General features: G+C 40.8%; 1 protein-coding gene and 2 pseudogenes across 4 annotated transcripts in view; 2 read left to right on the top strand and 1 right to left on the bottom strand.

Annotated features, from left to right (window-relative positions):
- APLP2 (amyloid beta precursor like protein 2) overlaps positions 1-22,982 on the bottom strand; it is an 86,597-nt gene that overhangs the window by 57,789 nt on the left and 5,826 nt on the right. The window lies entirely within an intron of this gene.
- LOC116645913 lies at positions 9,408-22,806 on the top strand (annotated as a pseudogene).
- Positions 12,087-12,182, top strand: LOC116645931 (annotated as a pseudogene).

Here is a 22,982-nt window from a genome sequence, read left to right as displayed (position 1 = left end):
CAACCCAAACACTGCAAGAAAATTATTCCTACCAACACAGTGCCCTTACCACCACATACCCAGAGTCGCAAAGTCTCCTCAGCATTTAGGCACAGAGGTAATTTTCAGCACACACACTTGGTCTACAAAAATCTCTCATTTTTCTTCTGAACAGTCTTACAAAGTCATCAGAATCAGTTCACAGTAAACCTTTCAAAGACTAGCAGGTCAAGCAGCTATTTATGTATAGTACTATCTGGTATCTTAGTACCTCAGCCAAATTTGAGCAATCCAGATTGGCATGCTTAGAATGACTCTCCTTGTCTCTTGGGAACAGCTATTAAGTAGCTCAATGAAAGAATTTTTGCAACTCATCTCTAATACTTAATAGCAGGATGTAAGCAAGTGTTCATATTAGGTTAAAGTGACTTTTTTGGCCCTATGAAAAAAACTGGTTTCAAACATTTCCAAAAGTATGTAAGACTAATAGTTGCCTATATCACATCACAAAAGCCCTGTGTTAATCTCAGTAATATTTAACATGATATTTTACTTGGCCAACAATGAACTCAACCTATGATGGTATAAAATAATGTAACCTTACTGGCCTTCTGATCACTTGTCTCTTTGCTTTCTTCCAAACATTTGCTCCCCTTAAACCCCCAAACATCCCAAATACTGGATATGGCAATGATGTGATATCCAAAAGAAATATATCTTCACAGGGGGTGGGGGGATGGGTTAGCCTAGTGACGGGTATTAAAGAGGGCACGTATTGAATGGAGCACTGGCTGTTATACACAAACAATGAATCATGGAACACTACATCAAAAACTAATGATGTAATGTATGGTGATTAACATAATAAAATTAAAAAAAGAAAAAGAAATATATCTTCACAAATCACCAAGTAAGAAGAATGCTAAAAATACTATACCTATAATACTATCTCTTCTTAGTAAGGGGCGCCTGGGTGGCTCAGTTGGTTGAGCATCTGACTTGGTTTCGGCTCAAGTCATGATGTTGGGGTCATAAGATCGAGCCCTGAATCAGGCTCCATGTTCAGCGTGCAGTCTGCTTGGGATTCTTTCCCTCTCCCTCTACACCCCTCCCCGCCCCGCTCCCTCACTTGTTCTCGCTCTCAAATAAATAAAATCTTTTTTTTTTTAAGATTTTATTTATTTATTTGACAGAGAGAGACACAGTGAGAGAGGGAACACAAGCAGGGGGAGTGGGAGAGGGAGAAGCAAGCTTCCTGCAGAGCAGGGAGTCCAATGCGGGGCTCGATCCCAGGACTCTGGGATCATGACCTGAGCCGAAGGCAGACACTTAACGACTGACCCACCCAGGCGCCCCTAAATAAAATCTTTAATAAAAATAAAATAATAATGTGTACTGAAGCAACCATCATTACCTCAAATGGGACTTGAAGTTTATGTTCTATTTCCTTTAGCTTCTTGGAGACAGATGTAAATCCTGCTCTCGTAATATCAGATTACCATATGGATATTTTAATAAAATCCATCCATCCAGTATATCTACAATATGCCTTCACTTCCATTATTCTGTGACAAGTTCAACTTCTTCACTCACTACATATACATACATAAAACCACATGTAATGGCTCAGCTTGGCTAGGAGCTTATCAGGTTTTGCATCTAATCTTTTAAAATCAATACTTAAAACATTTTACTGATTTTAATCTCTCCTGATTACTATTTCCCTTGTTTAAAAACAACACTAACCAATCTTCAGTCTCAATGACTTGTATCAATTCACAAAATTAATCTTTCATAATGATAGCTCAGCAGGATATTTTATTAATGTCGATTCTGAGGAATCTAATCAAGCCTCATTTATCTTAAGAGTTGCTTTAAAAAGAGGTGCCTGGCTTGCCTAGTCAGTACAGCTTGCAACTCTTATCTCAGGGTCATGACTTTGATCCCCACACTGTGTGTAGACAATTACCTTTAAAAAAAAAAAAAGAGCTGCTATAAGGAAAAACATTTATATAGCATTAAGCAGAAATCATCTTCCAAAGGGAGTGGGGGCAGGGCAGAGTCCAACCAGACCACCAAAGAAGATTCTGTTATGAAAGGTGGTTTTCAGGTCACCTGAAACCTGCCATGAGTAATAAACATTTATTGCAAGAGATCATTTCAATCCAACTCTCTTTCTCCTCTTTTCAACAGGGTTGAAAATTCTCTGCCTATGGATAACAGAGAGGTGATAGCCGCAGAGTATAAGACAAAAATGGCAACCCATGGGCGCCTGGGTGGCTCAGTTGGTTAAGCAACTGCCTTCGGCTCAGGTCATGATCCTGGAGTCCCGGGATCGAGTCCCGCATCGGGCTCCCTGCTCAGCGGGGAGTCTGCTTCTCCCTCTGACCCTCCCCCCTCTCATGCTCTATCTCATTCTCTCTCTCAAATAAATAAATAAAATCTTAAAAAAAAAAAAAAAAAAAAAATGGCAACCCACATTCAACCTCCCTCACGAACCCAGAGTCTCCTTCCCATCTGAAGGAGGCCGGTGCTACTTGGGTATTGCTGCCAGATCTTCCAATTTTTTTTAAAACTGGAAAGGAATTTTAACATAAAAATCCATATTATTTGGAAGTGATGATTTTTTTTTTTTTTTAAGATTTTATTTTTAAGTGATCTCTACACCCAATGTGAGACTCAAACTCACGACCCTGAGAGATCAGGAGTCGCATGCTCCATCAGCTGAGCCAGCCAGGCGCACCGGAAATGGTGATGTTCAATTTGAATTTAAAATACAATGAAGCCCAACTTGGTGAGAGCCAAATAAAACAGAAGTCCAGGCCACATGCTGTCTGCAGACTGCAGGTTTTCCACCTCCATTTGGTGGTTATGGACCAGGAATCACAGTTAGTAGGGATGACAGTTAATTTCAGAAGCCTAAAAGTCATCAAACACCTAGTACCCAGAAGTTATAGTATAAACTATAATTAATCATATATCAATTAGAAAAAACTTGATTACGGAAAATTATGTTAAAGACCTAACACTGAATATTAAGATGACAATACTGCTGAAAGTAATCTAGCAGTTCAGGGCAATCCCTATCAAAATTTTCTGCAGAAATTTTTTTTTTCTTTAAGTTTATTTGAGAGAGCATGAGCAGGGGGAGAAGCAGGGAGAAGCAGAGAGAGAGGGAGAAGCAGGCTCCCCAATAAGCAGGGAGCCTGATGCGGGGCTCGATCCCAGGACCCTAGGATCATGACCTGAGCCAAAGGCAGATGCTTAAGCGACTGAGCCACCCAGGTGCCCCTGCAGAAACTTTTTTAGAAATCTTAAAATTCATATGGAATCTCACACTCGAAAAAGAACAAAGTTGGAAGACTTAAACTTCCTGACTTCAAAACTTACCACAAAGCTACCTATAGAAATAAAAACAGTGGGGTACTGGCATAAAAATGGACATACAGAATGGAGAACTCAGAGTCACCTGCAAAAGAATGAAGTTGAACCCGTACTTTAAACCACAAACAAAAATTAACTCAAAATGGATCAAAGACCTAAACCCAAGAGCGATAAAGACAAAACCCTTGGGGCGCCTGGGTGGCTCAGTCGTTAAGCGTCTGCCTCCGGCTCAGGTCATGATCCCAGGATCCTGGGATCGAGCTCCGCATCGGGCTCCCCGCTCAGCGGGAAGCCTGCTTCTCTCTCTCCCACTGCCCCCTGCTTGTGTTCCCTCTCTCGCTGTCTCTCTCTCTCTGTCAAATAAATAAATAAAATCTTTAAAAAAAAAAAAAAAAAAGACAAAACCCTGAGGGTACAGCCTGACGTGGGGCTCAATCCCAAGACCCTGAGATCATGACCTGAGCCAAAGTCAGACGCTTAACCGACTTAGCCACCCAGGCACCCCAAAAGATAAAAATCTTAAAAGAAAATATAAGGGCAAATCTTCGTATTTTATTTGGCAATGATTCCTTAGATAATAAAACCAAAAGCACAGACACACACACACACACACAAAATAGCTGAACTGGACTTTATCAAAATTAGAAAATTCTCTACAAAAGACACTATATCAACAGAGTGAAGACAACCCAAAGCATGGGAGAAAATATTTATGTCACATATCTGATAAGGGATGAATATTTAGAACATATAAAGAACTACAACTTGGGGCACCTGGGTGGCTCAGCTGTTAAGCATCTGCCTTCGGCTCAGGTCATGATTCCAGGGTCCTGGGATCAAGCCCCGCATTGGGCTCCTTGCTCCGCAGGAAGCCTGCTTCTCCCTCTCTCACTCCCCCTGCTTGTGTTCCCTCTCTCCCTGTGTCGCTCTGTCGAATAAATAAAATTCTTTTAAAAAAAAATCAAATAAAGAACTACAACTCAACAACAAAACCCAACTCAAAATGCAAAAAAGACTTGAATTAACATTTCTCCAAAGATACACAAATGGCCAACATGAAAACACGCTCCACATCACTAAGCTTTAGGGAAATGAAAATCACAATGAGGAACCATTTCACACCCATTAGGATGGCTATTACCCAAAAAATAGAAACAACCACTGGCAAGAATGTGGAGAAATTAGAACCCTTGCGCATTGATGGTGAGAATGTAAAATGGGGCAGTCACTATGGAAGACAGTTCGCAGTTCCCAAAAAGCTCCACAAAGAATTTCCATATGATCCAGCAATTCCACTTTTCAGTACATACCCAAAAGAACTGAAACAGGAACTCAGATACAAGTACAGCCATGTTCACAGCAGCAGTATTCACAATAGCCAAAGAGTGGAAACATCCCAAATGTCCATCAACAGATGAATGAATAAACAGAATGCGGTATAGATACACACAAGGGAATATTATTCAGTTTTAAAAAGGAATGCCATTCTGATACATTTACTTTGAAAACAGTATAATGCTTTATAAGAATATTTATAAGAATCAGCAACTTCGTAAGAGAGGTTCCCAGGGGGATTTGGGGTGGGCAAGAGACAGGGAGTTAATGGGATTATAATGGGTACAGAGTTTCTGTTTGAATGATGAAATGGACAGTGCTGATGGTTGCAGGGCACTGTGAACGTACTTAATGCCACTGAACTACACACTTAAAATTGACCACTTTAAGCATTTTTATGTTATGTATATATTACAATAAAAAAAATTATGGGGCACCTGGGTGGCTCAGTTGGTTAAGCGTCCGACTCTTGATTTTGGCTCAGGTCATAATCTCAGGGTTGTGAGATGGAGCCCTGTATCAGGCTCCATGCTGGGTGTGAAGCCTACTTAATATTCTCTCTCCTCTTCTCTCCTTACCCCTCCCCCACACACTCGGTGTGCACTTAAAAAAAAAAAGGAAGGAAGGAAAAAATTTAAAAAAAAAAAAGGAAGGAAAAGAACTTTCAGTTGTACAATTTAGAGAAATTTTTATATCTTTGGGCTGACATATGTAAAATATCTGGAAGTAAACCCCAGAAATAAGTGTTTTAAAAAAAGATAAACTGGATTAAAATCACCTATTATTTTTAATTTTTTATTAACATATATTATTTGTTTCAGGGATACAGGTCTGTAATTCATCAGTCTTACACAATTCACAGCGCTCACCATAGTACATACCCTCCCCAATATCCATCACCCAGCCACCCCATCCCTCCCACCCCCCTCTACTCCGGGAACCCTCAGTTTGTTTCCTGAGATTAAGAGTCTCTTATGGTTTGTCTCCCTCTCTGATTTAGTCTTGTTTCATTTTTCCCTCCCTTCCCCTATGATCCTCTGTCTTCGTTCTCAAATTCCTCGTATCAGTGAGATCATATACTTGTCTTTCTCTGACTGACTTATTTCGCTTAGCATAATACCCTCTAGTTCCATCCACGTCGGTGCAAATGGCAAGATCTCATTTTTTGATGGCTGCGTAATATTCCCGTGTGTGTGTGTGTGTGTGTGTGTGTGTGTGTGTGTATCTTCTTTATCCATTCATCTGTCAATGGACAGCTTGGCTCTATCCCTAGTTTGGCTATTGTGGACATTGCTGCTATAAACATCGGGGTGCATGTACCCCTTTGGATCCCTACATTTGTATCTTTGGGGTAAATACCCAGTAGTGCAATTGCTGGGACGTAGAGTAGCTCTATTTTCAACTTTTTGAGGAACCTCCATACTGTTTTCCAGAGTGGCTGCACCAGCTTGCATTCCCACCAACAGTGTAGGAGGGTTCCCCTTTCTCCGCACCCTCGCCAACATCTGTCATTTCCTGACTTGTCAATTTTAGCCTTTCTGACTGGTGTGAGGTGGTATCTCATTGAAGTTTTGATTTGGATTTCCCTGATGCCGAGTGACGTTGAGCACTTTTTCATGTGTCTGTTGGCCATTTGGATGTCTTCTCTGCAGAAATGTCTGTTCATGTCTTCTGCCCATTTCTTGATTGAAGTATCTGTTCTTTAGGAGTTGAGTTTGATAAGTTCCTTATAGGTTTTGGATACTAGCCCTTTATCTGATATGTCATTTGCAAGTATCTTCTGGTTTTGTTGACTGTTTCCTTTGCTATGTAAAAGCTTTTTATCTTGGGGCGCCTGGGTGGCTCAGATGGTTGCGCATCTGCCTTTGGCTCAGATCATGATCTCCAGATCCTGGGATCAAGCCCCGCATCGGGCTCCCAGCTCAGCAGGGAGTCTGCTTCTCCCTCTGCCTCTCCCCCTGCTTGTGCTCTCTCTCTCTCTCAAATGAATAAAATCTTTTTTTTTTTTAAGATTTTATTTATTTATTTGAGAGAGAGAGAATGAGAGAGAGAGAGAGCACATGAGAGGGGGGAGGGTCAGGGGCGAAGCAGACTCCCTGCTGAGCAGGGAGCCTGATGCGGGACTCGATCCAGGGACTCCAGGATCATGACCTGAGCCAAAGGCAGTCGCCTAACCAACTGAGCCACCCAGGCACCCTTAAATGAATAAAATCTTTAAAACATTAAAAAAAAAAAAAAAAGCTTTTTATCTAGATGAAGTCCCAATAGTTCATTTTTGCCCTTGCTTCCCTGGCCTTTGGCCATGTTTCTAGGAAGAAGTTGCGGCAGCTGAGGTCAAAGAGGTTGCTGCCCGTGTTCTCCTCAAAGATTCTGATGGATTCCTGTCTCACATTTAGGTCTTTCATCCATTTTGAGTCTATTTTTGTGTGTGGTGTAAGGAAATGGTCCAGTTTCATTCTTCTGCATGTGGCTGTCCAATTTTCCCAACACCATTTGCTGAAAAGACTGTCTTTTTTCCATTGGACCTTCTTTCCTGCTTTGCCAAAGATTAGTTGACTATAGAGTTAAGGGTCCATTTCTGGGCTCTCTATTTTGTTCCATTGATCAATGTGTCTGTTTTTGTGCCAGTACCATGCTGTCTTTGTGATTTGTAATACAGCCTGAAGTCCGGAATTGTGATGCCACCAGCCTGGCTTTTCTTTTTCAACATTCCTCTGGCTATTCGGGGTCTTTTCTGGTTCCATACAAACTTTAGGATTATTTGTTCCATTTCTTTGAAAAAGTGGATGGTATTTTGATAGGGATTGCATTAAATGTGTAGACTGCTCTAGGCAGCATAGACATTTTCACAATATTTGTTCTTCCAATCCATGAGCATGGAACATTTTTCCATTTCTTTGTGTCTTCCTCAATTTCTTTCACGAGTATTGTATAGTTTTCTGAGTACAGATTCTTTGCCTCTTTGGTCAGATTTATTCCTAGGTGTTTTATGGTTTTGGGTGCAATTGTAAATGGGATCGACTCCTTAATTTCTCTTTCTTCTGTCTTGGTGGTGGTGTATAGAAATGCAACTGATTTCTGTGCACTGTAAAATCATCTATTTTAAAAGACTGGAGAAGTGTTGACTATCATTTTTCCAACAACCTAAAAGGCTTCTTTCATTTATGATTTTAGTAGCTATATGCTGCTTTCAGCTATAGTGTTATTTGTGCTGTCACAATGCCCTGCATATAGCAATTTAATAAATATGGGCTAATAATGATGACTGTGAAGAATTTCAAATGAACCAGTTACCATAGAGAGTCTTCAAATTTAGAACAAGTTATTACAGAGGTTCTTTTAAATGTCAATTTAAGATACAGCTAAAATAAAAAAAAAAAAAAGCGTCATCCACTGCATATTGTTTAGAGAAAACCAGAAATATGAATATCCAATTATAAAGGAATGAATTCAATAGAGATAAATTATAGAATAAGAAGATCCTTGCTTTTATATATATTATTGAAAAAATGGGCAAGTTCAAAGATATGCATGTTATTTGGGGATTCTGCTACTAAAAAAGTAATGATTTATACAAATCTCAATTACTCCCAGTCTTTCAGGACAAAAAAAATACCCTGGAAAACTTGATTCCAGACTCTAAAAACATTCCATCATAGGGGCGGCCTGGCTGGCTCAGTCAGAAGAGCATGCGACTCTTGATCTCAGGGTCATGAGTTCAAAGCCCAGGTTGGGCCTAGAGGCTACTTAAAATTAAAAAAATAGTTGGGGCACCTGGGTGGCTCAGTCAGTTAAGCATCCGCGTCGGCTCAGGTCATGATCCCAGGGTCCTGGGATGGAGCCCCGCATTGGACTCCCTGCTCGGCAGAAAGCCTGCTTCTCCCTCTTCTACTCCCCCTGCTTGTGTTCCCTCTCTCACTGTGTCTCTCTCTGTCAAATAAATAAATAATATCTTTAAAAAAATAATAAAATGAAAATAATAAATAAATTAGTAATAATAGGGGCACCTGTGTGGCTCAGTCGGTTTAGCGTCTGCCTTCGGCTCAGATCATGATCCCACAGTCCTGGGATCAAGCTCTGGCTCCAACTCCCCGCTCTGTGAGGAGTCTGCTTCACCCTCTCCCTCTGTCCCTCCCCGCCCCATGCTTGCTCACTTTCTCACATATGCACTAATAAAATCTTTTTTACAAGTAGGAATAAACTAAAAACATTCCCTCACTTTTCCTACATAACTGAGCCCACTGAGTGTTCACCTAAATTCAAAGACTCTCCAGAAAACACCAAATAAGTACCAATACATTTCACCATGTGCTTTTTATCATACAGTAAGCACTTTGCTTCCCATTTTCTCATTCTTATAAAATAAAGGCAAAATGCAATCATATATTCAAACTGTAATTCCAATACTGCAAATATCTGACCACTGGCTGGTAAACAGTATTCTGGAGTAACTGGAAATGTTTATGCATCAGCTTAAGTACTATTATTCAGGCTATGAAAGGCAATTTGGGGGGTGGTTAGTATTGTATATTTTAAAATGCAGGGAGAAAAAAAAAGGGCACCTGGGTGGCTCAGTCGGTTAAGCGGCTGCCTTCAGCTCAGGTCATGATCCCAATGTCCTGGGATCAAGGCCCACATCAGGCTCCCTGCTCAGTGGAGAGTCTACTTCTCCCTCTCCCTGCCTTTCTGCCTACTTGTGCTCTCTCATCTGTCAAATAAATAAATAAATAAATCTTTAAAAAAATAAATTAAAAAAAATGCAGGGAGGGCCGCTGCTGGATCACTCCCCTCCTAAGCTTCACCGGCCTCCAAGCACACCATGGCCGGGCCCCTGCACACCCTGCTGCTCCTGCTGGCTACTCTGGCCCTGACCCTGGCTCTGGCCATGGCCCTGGCACGAGCAGGACCAAGTGTCCAATGGTGGGAGCCCCACAGGATGCTGACCACGTCAACAAGGAGGATGTGCAGCAGGCGCTGAACTTCACCCTCAACAAGTTCAACTAGGCGAGCAAGGGCATGAACCACAGCTGCGCACTCCAGGTGGTACTCGCCCGCAAGCAAGCTGTGGCTGGGATGAAATACTTCTTGGACGTGAAGACTGGCCAAACCAGATGTACCAAGTCCCAGCCCAACCTGGACAGCCATCCCTTTCATGACCAGCCACACCTTAATGAAGAAAATGCTCTGGGGGCGTCTGGGTGGCTCAGTCGGTTAAGCTTCTGCCTTTGGCTCAGGTCATGATCCCGGGGTCCTGGGATCAAGTCCCACATTGGGGGGGGGGGTCCCTGCTCACTGGGGAGCCTGCTTCTCCTTCTGCCCCTCCCCCAAATTGTTCTCTCCCTTTCTCTCTTCAATAAATAAAATCTTTAAAAAGAAAGAAAGAGGGGCGCCTGGGTGGCTCAGTCGTTAAGTGTCTGCCTTCAGCTCAGGTCATGATCCTGGAGTCCCAGGATCGAGTCCCACATCGGGCTCCCCGCTCAGTGGGGAGTCTGCTTCTCCCTCTGACCCTCTCCCCTCTCGTGCTTTCTCTCACTCGCTCTCTCTCAAATAAATAAATAAAATCTTAAAAAAAAAAAAGGAAAGAAAAGAGACGGGAGGGAGGGAGGGATGGACGGACAAAGCAAGCAAGCGCTCTGCTCTTTCCAGGTATACACTGTCCCCTGGCTGGGCAAGACCTCCATGGTGAAGTCCAGCTGCCAGAATGCACAAAGGACCCTGTGACAGGCTGGTCTGCTCTGGCGCCCTTCTCCTACCCCACTCCCCCTTGTAGAGTTCCTAAGCCTTGGAAGGGTGGCCCTGCCCAGGCAATGTCACATCCGTCAGTGTGCTGGCCCCAGGACACAAGTAGAGAAGGGTTCTGGGGCATTTACTGAACAGGTGCCTGTAACTCCTTTTTTTTTTAATTAATTAATTTATTTATTTATTTGACAGAGAGAGAGATAGCAAGAGCAGGAACACAAGCAAGGGGAGTGGGAGAGGGAGAAGCAGGCTTCCTGCGGAGCAGGGAGCCTGATGTGGGGCTTGATCCCAGGACCCCGGGATCATGACCTGAGCCCAAGGCAGATGCCCAACGACTGAGCCACCCAGGCACCCCTGTTAACTCCTTTCTTTTAATTGCTTTCCAAATGCACCAATATGTAGTAAGCATGTTCTGTTCTATCTTAATCACGTTACTTTTTAGTAACATCAGCTATAAATAATAATAAAATTTTTTAAAATGCAGGGAGTTCAAAAGCCCCAAACCATGAATGGTTATTCAACTAAAAGTGATGTGAAATATTTAATGCCCTGGAAAATTATTCAATATGTGAAATGGGGGGAAAACAGGTTATAAATATATAAAGGGGAATCCAGTTTTTAAAATTAAGATGTATTGGGGCGCCTGGGTGGCTCAGTTGGTTAAGCGACTGCCTTCGGCTCAGGTCATGATCCTGGAGTCCCTGGATCGAGTCCCGCATCGGGCTCTCTGCTCGGCAGGGAGCCTGCTTCTCCCTCTGACCCTCCCCCTTCTCATGTGCTCTCTCTCTCTCATTCTCTGTCTCAAAAAAAAAAAAAAAAAAAATCTTTAAAATTAAGATGTATAGGGGCGCCTGGGTGGCTCAGTCGTTAAGCGTCTGCCTTCGGCTCAGGTCATGATCCCAGGGTCCTGGGATCGAGCCCCACATCGGGCTCCCTGCTCCGCGGGAAGCCTGCTTCTCCCTCTCCCACTCCCCCTGCTTGTGTTCCCTCTCTCGCTGTGTCTCTCTCTGTCAAATAAATAAATAAAATCTTTAAAAAAAAAATAAAATAAAATAAAATAAAATTAAGATGTATAAAAAACAAGAATGGAAAAACAAATTTAGAATCTCAGTCTTTTTTTTAAAATAGTTTATTATTTTTTTAGTAATCTCTACACCCAACATGGGGCTTGAACTCATGACCCCAAGATCAAGAGTCGTGTGTTCTTCCAACTGAGCCAACCAGGTGCCCCAGAATCTCAGCCATCTTTTTTTTTTTTTTTTTAAGATTTTATTTATTTGACAGAGAGACACAGCAAGAGAGGGAACACAAGCAGGGGGAGCGGGAGAGGGAGAAGCAGGCTTCCCGCGGAGCAGGGAGCCAGATGTGGGGCTCGATCCCAGGACCCTGGGATCATGACCTGAGCCAAAGGCAGAAGCTTAACCGACTGAGCCACCCAGGCGCCCCATCTCAGCCATTTTTAATAAAAGATTTTAAGAAGTGACAAATAGGTTCCTGAGATGATCATACCTGTTCGAGTCAAAATGGACAAGTACAGATAATGGTTTGATGGTGGAGAAACTAAGGGCCTCAGAAGAGTTTCCCTTGACTTTGTGATTACTAAGAATCACCTACTGCAATGTTTTACCTAAATGCTGGCTGTCAGCAGCTTGCTCCGGCAGCACATATACTAAAGTTGGGACGATACAAAGATCAGCATGGCTCCTGCACAAGGATGACAAATTTGTGAAGCGTTCCATATTTTTACTGAAACTATTATTATACTGTATGATAATTGGAATAACAATAAAACCTTACAAAGATAAATTTAAAAATATAAATGTTAACGGTCTGATAACCTTCTCTTGGAGATGTCTGGTACTCCCATGTCAAACTGAGCTATCCCTTCCCCAGGGATCTGACCCAGGACATCTGTCCCACCAGTTAGCACAAACTTGAGAGCCAGTTCAACACTTACTGATTCGTGACCTTGGTCAAGTTACTTTACCTGTACATTCCCCAGTTCCTGCATCTGAAAGACAAGGATAACCATAGTTCCTTTCTCAGGACTGTTCCAAGATTTCAATGAATATATGTAAAACACTATACATAGTAATTGCACCATAAATAGAATTATCATTACTCCAACAACCACTAGAATCTGCTACTCTATTCCTGCTTGTCTGTTCCTCCCTAACTACGTAAATTCACATAGGTTTTCTCTGTAAGTTCCCAGTAAATATCTAATTTCAAGGGAATTAACTTCCAGTTACGGTCAGCTAGATAATTCAGACCAACCACCCTAATGAGGACAACAAGAAGAGCAATACAAAATATGAAAATCACCTGCTCAAAGGCAGCAGAGATCTAAAAAGATAGTAAAGATTAAATGGGTCAATACTTAGGGGAGGATAAAGGCTGAGAGAGATAGGCACAGCTTGCAGGGCTTTCTTTCTCTGGAAGCTGAAAAATTCTGAGGAGAGTAGCTAAGTAGCGCTTTTGATGCACAGAAGGACTAAAGGGACTGGAGTCCAGGGCTGGAGGAAAAGGGGAAGGGAAGTATACTTGGAGAGCCTAAAGATTTGCAGTTGATACTACAAAGCAGGCTGAACAAAGAATGGTATTCCAGAAATTGACAGGCCTTCCCAGAGACTGCAGCTCAACTTCCAATAATCTAAATCCATGAAATGAAAAGGAGATCCTGGATTGCTAGTGTCCCCAAGCTTCAGATAGAAGCAAATGGACTGCTCCTTGCAGTATAACATTAGCCTAGGCCTCAAATTAGTCTATAAGGCATCTGTGTAAATAAAATGGCACATAATCAAAAATAATCTGACAAAAAAGGATGTAAGATAATATGAAAACTGAAAGAAGTAAATCATAGTAAAAAAAACCCTTGGGGCCCCAAGATACTCTAATTATCAGACATAGACAACTACATTTTCCATGTTCAAAGACACAGAAGACAAAAATTGAAAATTTCAGCTGTGATCTAGAAACAATTAAAAAATCTTTTAATTATGGGGCACGTGGGTGGCTCAGTTGGTTAAGCGTCTGCCTTCAGCTCAGGTCATGATCCCAGGGTCCTGGGATCGAGCCCCGCATCGGGCTCCCTGCTCAGCGGAGTTTTCTCCCTCTGCCTGCCGCTTCCCCTGCTTGTGCTCTCACTCTCTCTGGCAAATAAATAATTTTTTTTTAATTTTTTAATTATAAAACAAACTACGATAACTGAAATTAAGAACTCGATGGATGGACTTCAAGACAGATCAGATACAGCTGAAAAATTATTAGTAAAAACAAAGATGGGCCAGAAGAAAATCTATCGAATGAGGCATGGAGAGACACAGAGGACACAATGACAACGTCTAAGATGTTTGTTTTGGAGTCCCACAGGAAAGGAGAGAATGAGGCATAAACAATATTTAAATACTTAAAAAGAAAACAGCTGGGAATTTTCTAAAACTGATGAAAGGTATCAAACCACAGACTCAAGAAGCTCTACAAGAATACATTTTTTTTTAATTTAATTTTTTTTGAGAGAGAGAGAACACTCAAGTGGGGAGGGGCAGAGGGAGAGGACAAAAAAGACTATTAAGTCCATGCCCAGAACAGAGCCCAACATGGGGTTCGATCTCACGACCCCGAGATCATGACCTGAGCTGAAATCAAGAGTCAGACATTTTGGGGCGCCTGGGTGGCTCAGATGGTTAAGCGTCGGCCTTCGGCTCAGGTTATGATCTCAGGGTCCTGGGATCGAGTCCCGCATCGGGCTCCCTGCTCCTTCGGAGCCTGCTTCTCCCTCTGCTTCTCTCTCTGTCTCTCATGAATAAATAAATAAAATCTTTAAAAAAAAAAAAAAAAGAGACATTTAAATGACTGAGCCACCCAGGAGCCCCAAAGAGAGAATACATTTTTTTTTTAAACTACACCTAAGTATATTTGCTATATAATAGCAACAGTGCTGAAAAACAGATTCAAAGAGAAAAGCTTAAAAGTAGACAGAGACTTAGGAACACATTACCTTCAAAGGAGGATAATTATACAGACACAAATTCCAGTAAGTTATTGATAACATTCATTATCAGGATATTGGTAACATAAAATATCAGGAATGGAGTAAGCGCTTTAAGATGATGGAAGAAATTCTATTCCCAATGAACCTATCTTGAAAGAAAATGAAAAAGATATTTGGTAAAAGAATATGTCAAAAGCCAACTTACCCTTAAGAAAATTCTAAAGTGTTTTGGAAGACAAAAAATTATCCAGGAAAGTTCAGAGATACAAGAGGCATAAAAAATAATAAAAACAATAGGGCGCCTGGGTGGCTCAGTTGGTTAAGCAACTGCCTTCGGCTCAGGTCATGATCCTGGAGTCCCGGGATCGAGTCCCGCCTCGGGCTACCTGCTCAGCAGGGAGTCTGCTTCTCCCTCTCCCGCTCCCCCCTCTTGTGCTCACTCTCTCTCACTCTCTCTCAAATAAATAAATAAAATCTTTAAAAAAATAATAATAATAAAAACAATAAATATGGAAATCTAAATCAGAGGCTCTCAATCTTACCACAAACTTGAATTACCTGAGGAGTTTTTTAGGAAATACTAATGCTTGACCCCCTCTGTCCAGAGATCCAGATGTCATTTGTCTGAATTGCAGCCAGCCATCTGTGTTTTGCAAAAGTTCCCCAGATGATACCAGTGTGCCTCTGGAGTCAATAACCACTTACCTAAATTCATTTGACAGTATAGAACATCGCTTGTATAACACCTTCTGGGGTTTAAAATGAAATTAACAGGGCGCCTGGGTGGCTCAGTTGGTTAAGCGACTGCCTTCGGCTCAGGTCATGATCCTGGAGTCCCGGGATTGAGCCCCGCATCGGGCTCCCTGCTCAGCAGGGGGTCTGCTTCTCCCTCTGACCCTCTTCCCCCTCGTGCTCTCTGTCTCTCATTCTCTCTCTCTCACATAAATAAATAAAATCTCAAAAAAAAACAAATAAATTAAATAAATGAAATGAAATTAACATATATAACAACAATGACAAAAAAAGATGAGATGGGGTTAAATGGAGTTAAAGTGTTCTGAGGTCTTCTATTGTCCAGGAAGAGGATAAACATACCAATTAATACAAGATACTGATAAGTGAAAGATACTGAAATTTCTAAAGTAACCATTAAAGCAATAATAAAAGACTATATAAATATGTTCCAAAGTAATAAGAGAAATAAAACAGTAACAAATTCCAAAGTAATTAACTAAGGGGGGAAAAAAACACAGAACTGGCAAAACAAACAAAAAGCACTAAATAAGAAGGTAGATGAGAACCCCAGCATATCAACAGCCCCATTAAATATAAATGTACTAAATACTCCAGTAAAACACAGGTGCTAGGTTATAAAAAGAAAAAAACCATAGCACATCTAAAACACACAGAAATATTAAACAAAATATTAGGAAAGGCAAAAAAACATTATTGGAGATAAAGAGGGAAACTATATGATTCAATTCTTCAGGAAGAGGCAGTAATTCTAAATCTGTAGGCACCTAAGAACAACCTCAAAATAAAGCAAAAAAACCTGTCAAAACTACATAGGAAAAAAATTGTCCAAAATCACAGTTGGAGGGGGTGCATGGGTGGCTTAGTCGGTTTAGTGTCGGCCTTCAGCTCGGGTCATGATCACAGGGTCCCGGGATCAAGTCCCACATAGGGCTCCCTGCTCTCTCCCCCCTGCCCCCGTGATCTCTCTCTCTCTCTCTCTCTCATGCTCTCTCAAATAAAGTCTTTAAAAAAAAAAAAAGAAAGAAATTAACATACTATTTTTTTTTAAGTAGGCTCCACGCCCACTGAGGAGCTCAAGGCAGAGCTCGAACTCACAACCCTGAGATCAAGACCTGAGCTGAGGTCAAGAGTCAGACACTTAACCAACTGAGCCACCCAGGTGCCCCAGCAAATGTACTTCTAAATAGCCCATGGAGAAAAAAAATAGAATTACAATGGAAAATCAATTTTTCTACTGAATGATAATGAAAATATTATGTATCAAAACGCATATGCTCAGGCACCTGGGTGGCTCAGTCATTGTTAAGTGTCTGCCCTGGGCTCAGGTCATGATCCCAGGGTCCTGGAATCAAGCGCTGAGTTGGGCTCCCTGCTCAGCAGGGAGTCTGTTTCTCCCTCTCCCTCTGCCCCTCCCTCTGCCTATGCTCTCTCTCTCTCTCTCTCTCTCAAATAAATCTTTTTAAAAACAAAAACTTATATGCTGGGGGAGCCTGAGTGGCTCAGTCAGTTAAGCATCTGACTTCAGCTCAGGTCATGATCTTAGGGTCCCGGGATCAATCCCCCGAATCTGACTCCACACTCAGCAGGGAGTCTGTTTCTCCCTCTCCGTCTGCCCCTCCCACCCCTGCTCCCCACCCCCTTCACGTGCGAGCCTGCACTCCCTCCCTCTCTGTCTCTCTCAAATAAATAAATAAAATCTTTTAAAAAATCTTATATGCTGTTGAAGGGTACAAACTTGCAACTAGTAAATAAATAAGTTTTGAAGATTAATGCACAGCATAGTGATTACAATCAACAATACTGTATTATGAAGTTCAAAGCTGCTAAGAGACTAGATGTTAATTATTCTCACTACAGAAGAGATATAATTACATAATATGATAGTGGTATTAGCTAACATGACAGCGGTAGTCATACTGCAATATACAAACCAACACACTGCACACCTTAAACTTGCACAGTGTTACAGGTCAACTGCATCTCAACTTTTGAAAATAAATTAAATAGAAAGCTAAAAAAAAAAATCCTTTGTGAACTGCAGCTAAAGCCCTGTTCAGAAGAAAATTTATAGCTTTAAATTAATAGAAAAGCAGAAAGGCTGAAAAAATTTTAGCAGTCATATCAAATTGTTAGAAAAAGAATAAATTAAACCTCTGGAAAGTAGAAAGAAGAAAATAATAATGAGCAGAAATAAATAAAATGGAGGCTGGCTCAGTCTGCAGAGCATGTGACTCTTGAGCTCGGGGTTGTGAGTTTGAGCCCCACGTTGGGTGTAGAAGATTACTTAAAAATAAAATCTCTAAAAAAAGAAGAAAGAAAATGCAAAATAAAGAGACAACAGAGAGGATCAACAAAACCCAAAGCTGATTATTTAAAAAGACTTAACACCTGGTAAGACCGACTGAAACAAAACAAAAACACACAAAAATACCCAAAGTCAGTAATGAAAAAAGGGAACATCACTGCAGATTCTACTCATATTACAAAGACCATTAAGAGTATATTATAAACAACTTTGATCAAATGATACCAATTTAAAAAATCCAATGTAATAGATTACTAGGGAAACTTAACCAAACTCACACAAGATAGGACTAATCTTACAATTAGAAAACAAATTGAATGCATAATTAGAAACCTTACCACAGGAAAAGTCCAGATGGCTTCACTGGTAAATTGTTTTCCAAACATTAAAAGAAAAAATGCCAATCTTAAGTAAAATATTCCAGAGAATAGAAAAGAGGCAATATCCCCTCTCTCCAAGTCCTTTTGAGGCCATAAAACTTTGAAACCAAAACCTGATAAATACATTATAAAAGAGAAGAATTACAGGTCAAACCGACTTTTTTTTTTATGATTTTTTTTTTTTTTAAGATTTCATTTATTTTAGAGAGAGAGAAAGAGGGTGCGAGCAGGGTGGGGGCAGAGGGAGGAGAGAATCTCTAACACTGGGCTTGATCTCACAACTGTAAGATCATGACCTGAGCCAAAATCAAGAGTCAGTCCAACCAACTGAGCCACCTGGGCACCCCTAAACCCACTTTTGAGCACTGAGGCAAAAATCCTGAACAAAATTTAGTCAAGTATGGCTCATTTCAGGAATGCAAAAGTTACTTACATAGTTAAAAAATCAATTAATATATTTCACACTATCAAAATTAAAAGAAAAATCATATGATCATCTAATTAGCTGGGAAAAAAGTGAAAAACATTCAACATTCATTCATGACAAGAATCTTTAGCAGAGAATAGAAGAGCTCTTCCTTAATCTAATGAAGGACATGGTATCTACAAAGAAACCTACAAGTATCATATAAGCAGTGAAATGTAGTTTCCCTCTTGAGATCAGCAGCTGAAAAGAGATACCAGATATTACCACTTCTCTTGAACATTTTACTAGAGTCTTAGCCAGTGCAGGAAAGCAAGAAAAAGAAATAAAAGCTGTAAGAATTGAAGGGAAAAAACTATCATAATCCATAGAATATATTCAGGAATTTTCAAAATTACTAATAAATTATTAGAATTAGTGCACAAGTTTAGCAAGTCTCCTGGATACACAGTGAATTTGGAAATATCAACTGCATTTCCACAACCACAGAAGGACAACAAAAAAATTTTAAATAGCATTAAAAATAAGTATCTATGAAGAAATCTAACACAAGATGGTACAAGATCTCTAAGCAGAAAGCTATACAAAAGATTGAGGGTAATGAAAGAAGACCTAAATAAAGGCATGTGCCATGTCTCTAGATTGGACCCAGCACCAAGCCCAACTTGGATCCCAAACTCACAACCCTGAGATCTGAGTTGGACACTCAACTGACTGAGCCACCCAGGTTCCCCTGGAAGACTCAAATATTTAAAAAAAAAAAAAAAAATCAATTTTTCCCCAATTATTACAGACTAAATGCAAATCCCAATCAAAATTCCGGTAAGTGGCTATTTTCGGTGAAATGCAGCTAATGTATATGGGAAGAAAAGAATTACAAAAAGTCAAAACACTATTAAAGACAACCAAGGTAGAAGGGCACACTCTAGTAGATATAAAATCTTATTATAAGACAGTGTAGACTTGGTGCAAGGATACACACAGACAGCAATGATTAAGAGAGCTGAGAAACAGACTCACCCATACAGAGATATTAACTAACAACAAAGGTGCCATGGGAGAACAGAAGGGAAAGGATGACCTTGACAATAAATGGTGCAAGCTGGATAGCCATATGGTATGGGCCACATACCATATGGAAAAGATAAAAATAAAAAGACCCATGCTTCTTATTACACAAAAATCAGTTCCAGGTAAACTGTAGCTCTAAATGTGCCAGGCAAAATAAGAAGCTCCTAATAGACAATCTAGGAGAATAATTTTACGTCCTCAGGGTAGGAAAAGACTTCTGAAATAGTACACAAAAAGCACCTATCACAAGAATAATAATAAGAAGAATAAAGAGATAAGTTAGACCTCAAAATTAAGAACTTCCAAAGACATCATTAAGAGAGTAAAAAGGCAAGCCAGAGAAAACAGCAGTATCCCAATAACCTCAAACTGGAACAACCCAAATGCGTATCAGCAAAACAAATCATGGTTTCTTCATACATACTACTATACAGCTACACTCAACAATACCAGGGACTCTCAAAAACACATCTAGTGAAAGAAAGATGCCTAACTGGCTCAGTTGGAAGAGCATGTGGCTCTTGCTCTCAGGGTCATGAGTTTGTTTTGTTGTTGTTGTTGTTGTTTTTGAAGATTTATTTATTTGACAGAGAGGGATCACAAGCAGGGGGAGCTGGAGAGGGAGAAGCAGGCTCCCCACTGAGCAGGGAACCTGATGTGGGGCTCGATCCCAGGACGCTGGGATCATGACCTGAGCTGAAGGCAGACGCTTAACGACTGAGCCACTCAAGCGCCCCTCAGGGTCATGAGTTTGAGCCCCATGATGGGTGCAGAGATTACAAATAAATAAATAAATAAAATAAAATAAAATAAAAACAAAAAAAAACATGTTTAGTAAAACAGCCCAGATACTTAAGAATACACACTGAAGGATTCTCTTACATAAATCGAGAAAACAGGATAAACTACAGTGGTTAGGGACAATGGTTGGATGGTAAAAACTATAAAAAATAAATAATTACCATAAAGGTCAGTGTAATAATTGCTAGAGGGAGTGGTTAGGGTAGGAATGTTCTATTTTTTGTAACCTTGGCAGTAGTTACACAGGTATGTGTTTTATGAAAACACTGAGCTATAAATTTTTAAAAGCTCAAAAATACTCAAGGGCTTTTGATGTAGGGAGGGTTGCAACAGTGCCATGCATGCTTGGCACCTTCATAAGTATGTGGCTGTCTTTACTTCCACTTCAAGTATCTTAGCTTTTAAATCATAATATGTTCGAACAATTAATGCTCTGCATTGATAAATATTTATTACCACTCTAAGAGCCTGAACAAACTTCTTTGGAATCCAAAAAGAAGAAAGGGTCTCTCTCAGCATGAAAACATGAATGGGAATGCTAAATTCCCAACTCAAGATAAGAGTTACTTCAGGAAAGAAAGGTTAATGGGATTGGAAAACGTTCAAAGGAAGCCTTTCTATTCTGATGTCTTATTTCTATATGTATGTTTTACTACTCAAAAAAAAAATGGATAAAGCAAATATGGGAAGTGTTAAAATTTAACAGAACTGGGTGGCGTATAGAGGAGTATCTATATTTTTACTATGTTGGAAATATTCGTAATTAAAGTAAGTAAAAGAACGTCCTACACTTTTTTTTTTTTTAAAGATTTTATTTATTTGTGAGAGAGAGAATGAGAGACAGAGAGCATGAGAGGGAGGAGGGTCAGAGGGAGAAGCAGACCCCCCGCTGAGCAGGGAGCCCAATGCGGAACTCGATCCGGGGACTCCGGGATCATGACCTGAGCCGAAGGCAGTCGCTCAACCAACTGAGCCACCCAGGTGCCCCGTCCTACACTCTTACCACCTCATTTCTCCATGGAAAAACTCTGCTTCAGTCTCCTACTTAGACTTCCAGAAACAAACTATAAAATATTCTCAAATACTTATGTTCCTCCCCCCCACCACTAAATCCCACCTTTTCTTCTTCTCCAGGCTAAATATCTCCCTTACAGTTCATCCATGTTTCATGTCAAATTTTTCATATTCTTCACCATTCCAGCCATTCTGTTCTAGACAGCAATAACCCTCAAAATGAAGGGCCAAGATCCTAATCAATGCCCTGTGTGAGGTTCCTCCGATTTCTCAATTTTGCCAGCAAACATTTAACTCGCAGATAATTTAGGTAAGAATGAATTAGTTATTTTTCCTTCCAGCCAGCCCACCTATTCTATAAGATCCCAAACAGAGAATGCCCTTGCATGTGTTATCTACCCAACTACCACCACACTCTTTTCCAACAGAACCCAACCCACAGTACCATTCCCCTGTAGACATCAAGTTTGGCTAGAAGCATCTGATAAAGTTCTGTTCAGTAAGATTTGAAGGGTATTGTGCTGGTAGGCTTTGAGAAATATTTCTTCACCCTTAAGGGGCGATATACAAGAAGAGATAGTTTCTTTCCTCCCCGTGACCTTAATCATATCAGAGTGTGTCCTCTGGAACTCCATCCAATCTGTAACCACAAGAGGTGTTGAGCTGAGAAAGGAGCAGTGGAAAGGTTGCACTGAGCTGCTCAATTAACTAACCTCACAGGTGCCCCACTCCAAATGCTGATTAACTTTTTTCTGGACCACAATCTTATCCCAGTCACAGTGATTAGTGTCAACCTCGTCCTATGGCTGTCTATCAACTAGGCCTGTGGTTGTAAATCTGGTGCTGGCAGCCTTCTCTCTTCCAAATAATCCCATACCCTGATTTTGATTAAGACTCCCCTCCCCCAACACACACACAGGGAGTCTTTTAAATTTCCTTTCCTTAAATTTTGCAGAATACAAAGATGAAACAAACTTACTATTTAAATAGAGACAGAGAGAACTGGCACATTATGTAAAAAAGCATTAGAAGTTTTAAAAAACCCAAGGAAAATGTAAAAAGGCAAAGTCCCCTGTAATTACATCCTCCAAAGATAACCACTGTTAATAGTGTGGTATATATTGGTTCATGATACATTGTAACTTCTATGAAATTAATTTCTTTTAAAGCAAATACCTAGGGGCGCCTGGGTGGCTCAGATGGTTACGCGTCTGCCTTCAGCTCTGGTCATGATGATCCCAGGGTTCTGAGATAGGGCCCCACATCGGGCTCCTGGCTCAGCAGGAAGCCTGCTTTTCCCTCTCCCTCTGCTTCTCCCTCTCCCTCTGCTTCTCCCTCTCCCTCTGCTTCTCCCCCTGTTCATGCTCTCTCCCTATCTCTGTGTCTCAAATGAATAAATAAAATCTTTTAAAAAAAAAAAGTTTAAAGCAAATACCTGTATCAGATTTTTTGGTAGTGGGGAAGATAAAAAAGGAAATCTGCAACCACAAGAGAAACATTATGAAACACCCTGACACAGAGGAGAGAAAGAGCAACAGATTTAGAAGAGGACAGATGGATTCATACCCTGGCCCTGCTGCATGGCCTTAAACCCTTGGCCTCTACTGACTCCCTTTTTAGGTGAGGATAACAATACCTATTTCAGTAGGCTGTTTGTGTAGACTTAGAAGATAATGTACCCAAATGAGTTCTGTTAGGGTTTTGTGTTTGCTGTTTTTCTGTACTTGCACACAAGTATCACCTGGGGAGCATTTAAAACTGAGAATCCCAGATGTACTCAATGAGATCCTCTGAGGGTGG

This window comes from Phoca vitulina, unplaced genomic scaffold (genome assembly GCF_004348235.1).
Source record: "Phoca vitulina isolate PV1807 unplaced genomic scaffold, GSC_HSeal_1.0 scaffold34, whole genome shotgun sequence".
Lineage (NCBI taxonomy): Eukaryota > Metazoa > Chordata > Mammalia > Carnivora > Phocidae > Phoca > Phoca vitulina.
Note: the sequence above shows the minus strand (reverse complement) of the source record. Positions and strands in the feature narration are given on the sequence as shown.